Source organism: Acomys minous (assembly GCF_964271855.1).
Source record: "Acomys minous genome assembly, chromosome: 11".
In the NCBI taxonomy this organism is placed as follows: domain Eukaryota; kingdom Metazoa; phylum Chordata; class Mammalia; order Rodentia; family Muridae; genus Acomys; species Acomys minous.
In genome coordinates this window covers 92,064,788-92,077,912 of record NC_140492.1, presented here as the reverse complement: position 1 = coordinate 92,077,912, position 13,125 = coordinate 92,064,788, and the positions used below count along the sequence as shown (strand labels likewise).

Below are 13,125 nucleotides of genomic sequence, written 5' to 3'. Positions count from 1 at the left end.
CCTGCTTTCAAGCCAGTAACCACCCGGATGGTTCTTACATAAGTGTTCTTCTGAGTAACGGCTCTTGCCCTCCCCGCCTTGGCAGCGGCTTCTGCTGGGAGCTTAGAATCATAAACGCTTGAAGTAATTGAGAATATCAGACATTTTCAATTTAGCCGTAGGAAGAAATTTCCAAAATACTCTTAAAGCATACTAATCTCCTAGCTTCAAAGAGAGATCGAAAACCTCTGTTTCTAGACAGACTAACATGGTCTATTCAATTAGCATTTAGAAGACGCCTCTAATATCAGGGCGCCAGTCTAACACGGTTAGAGAACCCATTTCCAAATTATTTTTTTAATCAAGGTTCTTATTTTAATCTAAGATACATTCTTTTATTGTTTGCTATGCCTAATTTCTGAAAAAACCCAATTGTTTTTAATGATAAAAATAAATATTTTATGATAAAAGAGGAAAGTAATAAAGTTAGGATAGTTATGCTGGGCAATCTAAATCTACAGGAATTCTGAATTTATGTTTGATTTCACATATAAATACAATAAAACATGGAGTGATGACTTTTAGTTTTTGAAGGAGAGAATTCATATGTCAATAAAATAAAAGTATTGCATATGTAACCAGACAGATTAGCATGTGTTGAATGATATCAAGTATAAGGATAAGTTTACAGATCAATTTGAGGTTAAAGAAAGCCTAAAGGTGAATTGTGTTAGATATCCTAATGAGTTATCTTTATTTAAAATGAAATAAAATCTGAATAACTACTGTAGCATTTAGACTCGATTTCTTTGTAAAGTGGGCCAGTGGCAAATTTTAAGGATAATTATCGTGTGTGTGTGTGTGTGTGTGTGTGTGTGTGTGTGTGTGTGTGTGTTACTTTGTTTCTTTGTTTTTAAGTTAAAAAAATCTTATGTAGCAGAAACTTAACAGTGAAAATTAGTTTTCATTTTCAATACTATTTCATCGGTGAAGATGAGTTTATCTAACCATATGGCTTATATAACTCAGAAAAATGTAAAATTCTCAGCCTCCATATCACGACGCCTGCACAGTTATCCTGGGTCTTTCAGGGTCAAATAGAACAAACTGTATCCCAGAACTGCTGTGCAAAATCTGACTTTATCTGGAGGTTACAATCACCATCTTGCCTCTGTTTATTTTGTCTCACATGGAGCCAGCCTTAGACCAGTGTCTGGAGCAAAAGAATCTCCCATGAAAGCTTTAGGCATCTTCCAGCCTCAAGTTTCCAGAAGTTTCCCCCACCCCACCCCCACTACATCTACACACACACACACACACACACACACACACACACACACACACCCTTTATTTCACCTTTAGTCTTTAGAAATTTCTCTGACTGTGTCCCATTTCTTAATGGTGCTGCTAGATTCAGAGGGAATATTCCAATTAATAGTTCCCCAAAATAAAAGAAAAAAAACCGTGATCCTGGTATATTATCCATAATACATTGCTTTGCTTAGAAAAATCTGAAGACAACGTCTTATTCCAAAGGCAGCAGGCGGAAATATTCAAAGGCAAACAGATCTTTATTATGCTGTTTAACCGTCTCGATCACAGCTGCCGATTTTTTTTTATCTGTTTATGACACCGGTTCTGGTGGATCATATGCAGATTAAAGAAAAACAGGAAAAGAAACAAACTTTATGGAACCTCTGCCATATGTTCTGTACACTTATGAGAGAGACAACTGGCCAACATAGCGTCACTCCAAGCCACAGGATATTCTTATATTTAAAGGAGCAAAATATGTGTCCTGGGGGTTTATTTCCCCAAACACTACTATATTATATATCCTTTGAAACAGCATATTTTATTATTTTGCAATGCATTATGTTGCGAGGAAAGCCAAGTCAGAACAGAGACTGGGATGTTTACATCAAATTGTTTCCAAGTGGGTCACATGACAATGTCTCAAGTTCATGAAGGCGTCCTAGAGACTGGGATCACCGTGGCCCTCACAAATACTGTAGGGAGGAGTTGAACAAATGTGGCAGAAAACCAATCTGTCTGATAAAATTAACTTACATTAGCTGCACTATGAATTTCCTGGCTAAAATGTATATAACGTCCCACATATTATCCCTTCATATCTCACCAAATTGAAGTATATATAGAGAAAAGAAGATCCTGAAAAAAAAAAGCAGCAGAAAAGCTCAGGCATCATTTGTGTTTGTGTTTTGCAGTGCCTAGAGCAGAGTGCATTACCCCTTTTGAAAGTACACAAAAAGACACATTGTCTAGTGGTTAGAAGTGGCCACTATTACAAGTACTCAATTAAATATGGTATCAACAGCTAAATAGGGTCTCACATAGCCCAGGCTAGCCTCAGACTCTCTGTAACTGAAGCTGGCCTGGAACTGCTTACTCTTCTGCTCCTGCCTCTCTGGTGCAGGGATGACAGGCAAGCACCAGAGCATCTAATTTCATAAGAAGCACAAATGCACTTCAGCTATTTTTATAACAGACAAAAATTGAATTATGGAGAATGGTGGGAAATCAAAGATAAATACATAAAAGTAAATGTAAGCTAACAAAACAAAGAAAAGTCCAAACAAAAAAACAAGTTCTACACTTGAAAAAATCCTTAAGGATAAATGACAAGACCTAAGGAAACACTGACAGTAAAATCAAATGAGACCTGTGGACTCTCCATGAGTTACTTTGGTGGTGCCTTCCCCAAAGTTACTTGTGTTTCCTCCAACAAACTTGCTTCCTATCACAGTTCCAGTAAGGAGAGTCACCCCTTTGGTGATTTATATACATAAAACCCTAAGAGTTAGTTCCAACAAAATAATCAAGAACTCAAAATTTGGAGTTCAAGTTAAGCCCAGAACCATTTAAAATAAACACCAAATTAAAACCTGTTCTCAGTCAACTCTTAAGTTTACTGAAGAAAACTTGAGTGTTCCAGTCACAGGGGGCACTTGAGAGCAGAAAGCACTCAAGGCATCTTTTGGAAATGGAAACTCTCAACTGTGAAGATCTTGCCTTATAAATAAAATAATATGACAGAGACCTGCTGGCATGACTAAAATGGAAAACATTCTGATAACCCTGAAGCTGGCAAGCAGCAGCAAGGCAACAGAAACTCTGGCATATTGTTAGTAGGAGTGAAAAAGGTCCAAGTCCTTTGGAGAAAACTCTGGCAATTTCTTATAAAACTAAATATGCATTTATCCTGTGACCTGGCAGTTCCATTCCCAAGTATTTGCCCAAGACCAATGAAAACATTCACAGATAGATCCATACAAGAGTGTTTGCAGGATTTATTTGGAAGAACCCCAAACCAGAAATAGCCTAATTTTCTATAAGAGGAAAAGAGTTAAAGAAATTAGTATATTCCTAAAAGATAGCATTATACTGGACAATTAAAAGAGCTAACTCCTTGTGCTCAGAACAACATGAATATAACTTAGAAATATTATCTTAATGGGAAACCCTGGCAAGGAAAAGCAATATACATCTCCATTCACCTGAAGATTCAGAAAAGAAGAAAATAAGAGATGGAAAAATATTTTAAAATGATGGATGGAGGGTGAAATGCAAGGAAGCATACCAGAGGTGAGACTCCACAGCTACAGTTGGAGAGAGATGATGTCCACATTCACAGCACATATTTAGCATATGCGCTTTTTGCTTTCACACCAAGCTGGGCAGCTCCTGAAGTTTGTGTTGGCTTATTTAGGAGTAAAGTTGACCGATGTCTGCAATTTCAGAAAAGCTGTAGGAATTGTTGGCTGGGCAGAAGGATGACCAGGCAGGTAGGTGTGCAATAAAGTCAATATATTCAGAGTAAAATGTTAGTTGTGGACTTCAGTCAGTGGGCACTTATTCTGCTGAGGATTTACCTGTTTCCAAAGAGTCACCAAACAACTAGGAAGCTTTATAGATGTCAAGGTCAAGTTCAGGATTTATGCGGGGTATTGGGGTGAGGCTATGTCTTGGATCTGAGTTAATATGCTCTTTTTTGCTGAAATTACCAGACTTTGGTGGTCTCTGTAATAACTTATGAAAAATGAGCAAAAACGTTTGTTACTTTGGTGGTGTGTCCCGAATGTAATGATTTGTACATGGAATTGAAGGCACAAAGACAAACACAGGAAAAAAAAAAAAAAAAGAGCTGACGTCAACAACAGATTGACGCCCGCCTACGTCCTGTAGAAGGATCTCGATCTTAGGAGAGCCACTTTAATTTCTCTGAGACGGACCCCTCCATTGTGAAATGAAGGGACAACTATAGGAAGCAACTCAAGGTCATGCCGAGGATCTAACGGGACTATGGGTGGGAAAACAAGTAAACTATGAGGTTGGTTGTCAGAGGCTGGCTGCAGTCCACTTCGTACTTAACTGTATTCCTCAGTCTGTTACATAATAGTCTTTATGTACACGCGGTTCCCACTTTAATAGGATTGGGTTAAGTAAGTGTGCTGGTAGACTGAGGAGAGACGGTGAGGCGGGAAGGTGACCCACTGGCAACCACTCCACATGGCACAGATTGTTGCAGGGACAGAGAAACACTTGGGGATCCCCTGGCACAGGGAAAGCCAAACTTCCACCATAGCAAATACATCCGCTTACCTTTCTGAAATCAATTCGGGTTTAGATTATTCATCCAAATAGCATCCAAATAGGAAACTGAGTGGGGCAAGAGAAGGGGACAGGGTTCTTTGTTTGTTTGTTTTTGTTTTTGTTTTCTAAATGGTGAGAAGATGGAATAAATAACTAAGGAGGATGCTCTTCAGGATGTCTCTCCAAATATCCCCACTGGTTCCTCACAGATGGATTTCTCTTTTATACCAACTCTAACCTAACCTCCGCATCGCTCAATGCGGGCGGTTTCCCAAGATGAGCCCCACCAGGCTACATCATCAAAAGCTAATCAAATCATAAGGAGAGAACAGACGTGGATGATCCAGTAATTATTTTAGGTTTCAAACTCTTGAAGGTAAGTCTAGAGTCTACCCAGTTCAGAAGCACAGAATAGATGTCAGAGGCCTGTCCAATGACTGTATCACTTCATACATAGTAGAGGGCTCCATAAAAGAGGCCAGGCCATAAAAGAAACCTATAAAAGAAACTCAGAGGCCGGGCGTGGTGGCGCACGCCTTTAATTCCCAGCACTTGGGAGGCAGCAGCAGGTGGATCTCTGTGAGTTTGAGGCCAGCTTGGTCTACAAAGTGAGTCCAGGACAGAGAAACCCTGTCTCAAAAACAAAACAAAACAAAACAAAACCAAAAGATCCTCATAGGGTCTTTGCAAGTTTGGTACCCCCCACGCCCCCCCCACCCCCGCCCCATCCTCCCGCCCTCCCCCACCCCCACCTCAACCAGGAGCCTTTGCAAAAGCAATGGCAGCATCTCCTCTCACTTCACAGCACGCTACTACGTGGGAACATATGGCCGGCTCTGTGACTTCCTGCACAGTGAACCTAGGCTGGATGGAGCACTGCCCTAGAGCAATTAAAACCAGTCATAAATGAGACTTGACTTTTAAAGGCAGAAGAGACCCTGCTGTGCAACTGAGCCATCTTTTGGAAGCAGCTTGGATTCCTTTGTGTGGAACACCGGGGCTCTGAGGGGCAGCACCTTGTGCAGCCACAGCTCAGACTCCACCTTCCTGTCGCTGTTTGCTCCCCCCCCCCCCCCCCCCCCCGCTCCAATCTTAGCCACTTCCCCATGATACTTTGGAGAACTCCCAAGTAAACGGTGAGTGGCATCACCAAGTGCATTGTTCATTTCTTTTTTCCAATTAAAGGCGAAAACTGTATTTAAAACAAATAGCCATCCCTTTCCTGACATTATCATTTTTACGTAGAAATAAAATTAAGGTATTACTGTTGAATTGTACTGTATCTTTTACTTAGCATAAATGTGACTATCACAGAAAGAACGGGAGAGTTGGAGATGGGCCGGAACTCTGTGAAGCAGTGGTTCTCAACCTTCCTAATGCTGTGTCCTTCTAATATAGTTCCGTATGTTGTGGTGACCCCCCCAATCAATATTTATCTTGTTGATATTTAATAACTATAATTTTGCTACTGTTAGGAATAGTAATGTGAGGAACTGATAAGCAGGCTTTCTGATATTTGCCCTCCAATGGGTTTGAGACCCAACAGGTTGACCACAGCTATAATGTCTCAGGCGGGCCTCATGGGATCTTCTCAGGGCCTGAGGAGTAGGAGGAGTTCATGGGCTGCATACCTTAGCCTCTGGTTCTTGCTCTTCTGCAGCTTGGGCTTATGGGCCTGGACACTGACACTCACAAGGCAACATCCTTCAGCCCTCAAAATAAAATGTGCTTCTTATTCTGTGTTGGCTGGCTTCCCTACCCAACACCCTTTTTGGCTTGGGAGTTTCTCAGCCTCTCCAGTTCCCCCTCTGTTTTCCTTAGCATTTTCCCCTTTATGGTCTCTGGCTAGGAAGTATATGGAGTCTCAAAATAGCTCTGTAGATCCTAGTGTTGCCAGCAGATGCCTGTGGCTGAGGAGTCTGACATTGTGTTCTTAAGGCTTTGTTGAGATGAACATAGCACCATGGAGTCCATTAGAAGAACACAGCCCTTTCTCACTGAATATAGCCAGAATTGACTTATTTTTTTAAAAATACACATATGCATATAAATGTATATACAAAGATATGTATATATAAAGATATGTATATAAATGTGTGTACATATGTACTGATACTAACAATAAAACGTACATTTATAGATGCCCCTAAGTATATGCATATACACATGTATAGATAGGTGTCTATGTGTATATATTTTAATTTATAGATACATATTTACATAGATGTACATATTTTATATTTAAGTATGATTTCCTATAGTTAGAGTAGTTTTATTTTTAAATACACACACATATATATGTACTTATGAATTTATATGTTGCTATAAAAAAACATTTAAGTTAAAGAAGCATTATATGGTTCTACATTATAATCTACAAAAATATTTTTGGATCTAAAAAAATCAAGATCTTCCAACTTTGAGGCTGTTCCCTCTACACTTATATGATATCAATATCTTCCTGATATTAATTCAAGCTGATACTAACAGTCTTTAAAGAGTGCCCGTCATTCTACATATTGTTCTGGGGGGGAAAAATCACATTTATAAAATGGCGTTGTATCCAAAGTCTGGGCCAGTCTTTGCAGCATCCAGTTAATTCCTACCTTAATCCACCAGGCTTTTAGGGCTCAGTATATTAAGCTGGTGAGGTTTGTGTAAACAGTGTGTAGGCCTCTATTCTTAGCCGGTGCTTAGTAAAGCTATGGCTTTTGTCAGTATGATCCAAAACAGTGAACAGTTCTCATAGAAACTCTGATAACAGAGCTGAACAACCTTAACCTAGTCTGTTAATGCGAAAAAGAGCTCTAGATAAAACAAAGAGGGTTATTTTCTATCTCATTCAACTCAGCATCACCAAAGGGAAATCAATACTTTCGTAAGTAATTGTGACCTGTAGGCTGTATAGTCATAGAACAGCTATAATCAAGTCTTCTTGGTTGTCTGTTCTCATGGCTTTGCTACACGTGGCAGATTTTTACCTGGAGTGCTGGTCTAAAAGTGCGCAGAGCATTCAGGGTCTCAGATGTGTATCACAAACGGATTGAAATATCATTTTTTTAGACTCACTAAAGGGTTAAACCAGAAAAGCTCATCCTAAGTGCTTAAGATGATGGCAAAAAAGAGAGGGATCTGCTTCTCACAGTTAATGACGGCAGCAGGTACTGAAGGCTTCAACCCTGGGCCTGAGTTCTCACTTTAATGTCTATAAAGAATGCAGAGAGGAATCAGTGTGGCTTTAAAAACATTTTTTTTACAGCCTTCTTCTCCAGCTTTAGATTCTATCTAGCACTAAGGTGTTTGTAAGTATCAAACTCGGTGGGATTTTGCGGTGGCGAGTCAGTGAAATGACTCAGTAGGTAAATGCACTTGATGCCAAACCTGATGGCCTGAGCTCCATCCTGGGACCTACATGATGGGTCCCCTGACCTCTGCACATCTTCCCCTCACCCAACATCACACATGTACACAATAGATAAATGCAATACCATATTGTGTCTTTGATTTGGCATGCAATGGTAACTTACATTTTCGTTTTCATAATTGTCAAAAGATGACATTTTATGCCCAAAATGGAAATGTGAATTTCTGGGTAGAAGTAGGAGCTATTTTGTATAACAATGTAAATTCCTTATGCAAATACAAGAGGCTAGTATCTGTACACATGAAAGTATGTTCTACCCTGAGCTTCATCGTTGGATTATAAAGGTCAGTAAGTATACCTCAAGGGTCTATAATCCAGAGCATTTACTAGATTATCGGCTACAGCACAGATCTCAAAGAGACATTTCTCAGGCAGCTTACAAAGGCTAGGTGCAATCAAGAGGCACATGGCAGGCTCATGCCATGGTGAGGCCATCGCCAGCTCAATTTTACCATTACAGATTTATTTCTTATTGTGGACCCACATTGTCCTAAACAACAACAACAACAACAACAACAACAACAGCAACAACAACAACACCTCCCCAAAACCAGCTAGCATTCGAAAGGCTCTGGGTTAAATTTGTTGCCCCATATACCCACAAGCATATACCATTTTCATAAGAGTAAAAAAAAAAAAAGATGACTTATTTCCAGAGGTTTCTGAGGTTTCGTTTTTTTCCTTATCTTTCATGCTGAGATAACGATGCTTACAGGGTAGTGCGACCAATGAGATTATTCTTGGGAGGCTCAGCACACAGTCAACTCCCAGTACATCCACTCCTCAAAATTTCAATGACCAATGGATCTAGGTGCTTGCCCAAAACTCTCCTAAGTATTTGTTTCAGAGACCATGCACGCTGTCATGTCTCAGGCTGCCTAGGAACTTGTACTGGCCTGCTCAACCATCTATTACTGAATCCACATTAGATACTAGGCTGGTGTAGACAACCATTAGGTCTTTTTCAAGGTTAACAATGTTAGGTGGCAGCAGAGAGCTGCAACCACCATCAGCTGTAAGATTTGGAGGAGAGGTGAGAAATACAATTAACAGGAAAAATAAATAAATAGATAGATAAATAAATACTTTACAGTGCACTGTGATGCTGAGGCAGCGTGTTCAGAGGAGGTGTGCCAAGGGCATTTGCTCTTCAGAACTTTTCCAGTTTGTGATGGGTTTATTAAAATGTATCCCATCGCAAGTTGACAGCTATCAGTGAGAAACACGCTTCCAGAAAAGCTCAATAAATGGCGGAGTCAGATTTCCTAGATAAAACTGCTTTTCTTGATATGAAATAAAATTGGCGACCCACAAATGGTAATTATTTAAGGATTTATAAAAATTTCACAACAACCTGTGCTTTCCCAGTAAATTATGAATCATGCCGAAGAAATTATTTAAAAGCTTCAAAGGCTCTTGAGCGAAATCATGAATCTGAATCACGAAATAAGCCATATGATTGAGAAATAAAGCAAAACCCGATCTTAATCAAAGAAGGGAAAAAAAAAACAATGTTTATTACTCAATGAAGAAGTACATATGTTAAAGAAAGCAAAGATCTTTGAAGCCGAACGCCCATCGTAAGTAGCTCTGTAGTCGGAGAGACATCGCTATGGTTACTGAACTGACTGCCATCTTGGATTTACTGAGGATGAATATGGCAGGTATGGAATGGCATGTGGACTGTGCTCAGAGTGCTGTAGGGTCAGGCTCTCCATGATAGCACGATGCTATTACTGAGCCTTTCCCTATAAGATAATCTTTTCTTGTCTTCTTTTTCCTTAACAATTGTATTTTATTATGAACTTATTAAACAAGCCTACCTAGATAGTCTTTTCAACTTCTGCTGTCCCAACTCCCTACTTTGAATTTGAGAGATGAGGAAATGGACTCACTTAAACAGTGATGGGTTTGGCACCAAGACACCAGTTGTGGGCGTTCTGACGGCCTTTGGGTGAAGTCCAGGGTAGACTGTGCTTTGAGGTAAAAGTGGAGATCAGACACACAGTCAAGTAAGAAGCAGGCAGTCATGTTTGGACCACAGACATGGAGCTTGAGGCTCTGTCTGTATCAGAGTAAATATTTCCATGAGAGGTACCAAAGAAGAACTTCAGACTTGTCTTCACAATTTCAAAAATTCTAGTTAGTTTCTAGGGAGAGGGCCACAGGAAAGAGACAGGGGAGAAGAAAAAGACAGTGCTGGGTTAGTGAGCAAGCCTGTATGTGCAGTGAGGAGTGGGCAACATTCACACGAAATAATGGCCTGAAAAACCCAGGAAGAATTAAAAAAAAAAAAGGCCAAATTTCAAACTTGAAAATTGTTTATCTCAAAGAGAAACTCTTCAACAGGGGATGGCAGCATCTGAGCTGGCTGGTCCTTGAACTTGAGTCCGTGGGATCCACATAGTGTCCTCAAAGAAGCCCCAAGGTGTAGTTGGTGAAAAAGAGGAATAGTAACCTGAAAGCAGGGAGAGGAGTTCTGGTCCACTGTAGTCAATCTTGGCTCTTGGGGTGGCGGTGACAAGAGAAAGGCTCCCTTCCAGCCTGTACATGAGACCCAAGGGGTCTGGAGTAGTTCAGATACCTCAGCGGCACGTCCTACCTATTTTATAAGATCACTGGAAAGACTCAGGCAGAACGCTGCATGGGACCTATGCGATCATAGCTAGTCCAAATGAACGAAGGGAAAATTCCCAGCAGGCGATTCTGCCCGTTAGCCTAGCCATCCTTACACTTGGGTTACAGGCTTTTTCTTACTTAATCATGGATACAAATAACACTTGGTGGGTTTCTTTTACTAAAACAAAAAAAAGTAAATTTGAGAAAAAAAATGGAAAAGACATCCATGACTTCTTCTGAAGCACTCTTAAGAGTTCATGAAAATTATTATTACCCTGAGGCCTTTTGATTTGATGACAGGATGTTGTAGACTCTCCTTTAAGACAAATTGATTTTTTTGAGCACTTACAGAAAGCTTGAAGTCCTTTCTTCCTTCCTTGATGTGATAAAATTTTACTGACAGCAAATTTTCAATGAACTAGCTCCACCGCGGAGTATGACATATACTTTTCCTAAGGAGGAAACCCAATACTCCATGGGCACCTCTGCCGACAGCCAGCTCAAGAACAGAAGTAGCTCTTCACACAGACAGACACAGGGACATGAGGAGGGAGCTAGTAGCAAAGGTCAGTGTCTCCAGTGCGGGGGTGGGGACATTGCTTTTGATTTTCAACGCGGTATACATTATGCAAGCTCATTAGTGCTCAGCCTGCAAAGCAAAACACAATCAAGAAGTTGGTGAGTTTCCCTTGGTGAAGGACTTGGGACAGAATCCTGCTTTATTACTTTTCGTCAATCTCTTCAGCATTAACACCACACAGTGTAATGTTTATCGAGAGGATTTACAACAATGCAGACATTGTCCTAAACTCCTATACCCCTTTGGCTCCCCTGGTGAGTCTACCAAGTGTAGCTAATCCTTAGTCTCTATGTACAAGTGAGACCTGAGAGAGACGAGGGCACTTGAGGAGGGTCACGCCAGAAACAAGCACAGAAACAATATTGAAGCCCATGTGTGTGCTCTTAGCCCCTATATGATATTACCAGGACAGGTACATAGGACAGGACTCTCCTTATATGCTTTTTTTTTTCTTACCCAGAATTACTGACAGCATGCTTTAGGCAACATATTGAACTAGGAAGAAAATAATTAATTCTTCCTACATTTTTCTTATTAAGTTCCTAGCCAGTTTGGCTCAAAAACTGTACCCCAAGTTCCTCTACTTTTCCACTTAGAGTAACTGTAAAATAATATGTTCTGTCCACACGTCTGACATAAGACTAATGCAAGCCGGAGTATGTTAGAAACTGGGAGAAGCTACCAAGGACAGCAGGCTGTGCCACCCTGCAAGGATCTTCCTATCTAAGCAGAGTCATGAGAAAGGGAAAAGCACATGGTGAGATTGGGGGAGAGAAGGCTCCATTCCGTGGTCTGAGTCCTTTTCTGCACACTAGACCATAAACTCACTGAGAAAGAGAAGAGAGGCGGTGTTACTGCAGCCAGCACTCTCTCCTCCTCACTGACAGGATGCAGGGTAAGGCCCCTTTCTAATCGTTTTGCTAGGAATGTGGGAATTCTCTGTACATGAAGAGAAAGGCGGGCTGAAAAGGATTTGTAAAACATCATTGAAGCAACAAGTGAGATAAATACATTGATGAAAACATAGACAATGTTGGAGGCTAATGGACCAGTTGGATTTGTAGAATAAGAGTTTTAAAATGTTAGAGAAGCAACTCCAACCTTTATATTCCACGTGGTTCTACCAAAGAAATATAAAGTGCACTTCTAACATACATAGTAGATTTGTTAATTGGGATATATTTTAAACACATACAAATTAAAATTTAGAAATTAATATAAAACATAAAGTTATATTATTTTTCTACCAGATCAGATAATCTTGCCTATGTCCCTTTAAAGTCCAAAGGCTTTGGCTGAGGTTCTCAAACTTTAGTGTACATCTAATCATCAAAAGGCCTTGTCAAGCCATCGTAGAGTGCTGGGACCTCTGCCTGGGCTATGGTGAGTTTGGGGGTGCAGACTGATCATCCAATCTCTATTAAATTCCCCCCTTATTCAGGACCCATACTTGGAGAAGCTTTGGGTTAACTTATTATAGCCACACCCTTCATGGCTAGCTAGACAGGATTAAAATCTGATGTTACAAGTACAAATTTCATGGTATATGTGCGCGCGCACACACACATGTTCATGCAAGTGTACATTCAGGTAAAAGCTAGAGGCAACACTGGGTGTCTTTCTCTACTGCTCTGTGCCTTACCTTTCTGAGACAAGGTTTCTCACAGAAGTTGAATCCCAGTGATTGTGCTAAGCTAGCTGGCCAGTGAGTTCCAGGAACCCACCTACCTCACTCTTCTCTGTGCAGGAGTCACAGACATGCACCCTCGAGCCTTGGTTATTTTGTTTGTTTGGTTTGGTTTCTTTTGTGGGTGTTGGGGATGCAGACTCAGGCCCTCAGGTTTGCATGCAAGCATTTTACTACTGGTGAGTTATTTCCCCAGCTAGCAGGGTTTTGTTTTAGTTTTGG

The 13,125-nt window shown here is 40.5% G+C and overlaps 1 protein-coding gene across 2 annotated transcripts in view; it reads right to left on the bottom strand.

Annotated features, from left to right (window-relative positions):
• The window catches only part of RGS7BP (regulator of G protein signaling 7 binding protein), a gene marked incomplete at its 3' end in the record, with an annotated part of 101,434 nt that overhangs the window by 41,095 nt on the left and 47,214 nt on the right, over window positions 1-13,125 (bottom strand). The window lies entirely within an intron of this gene.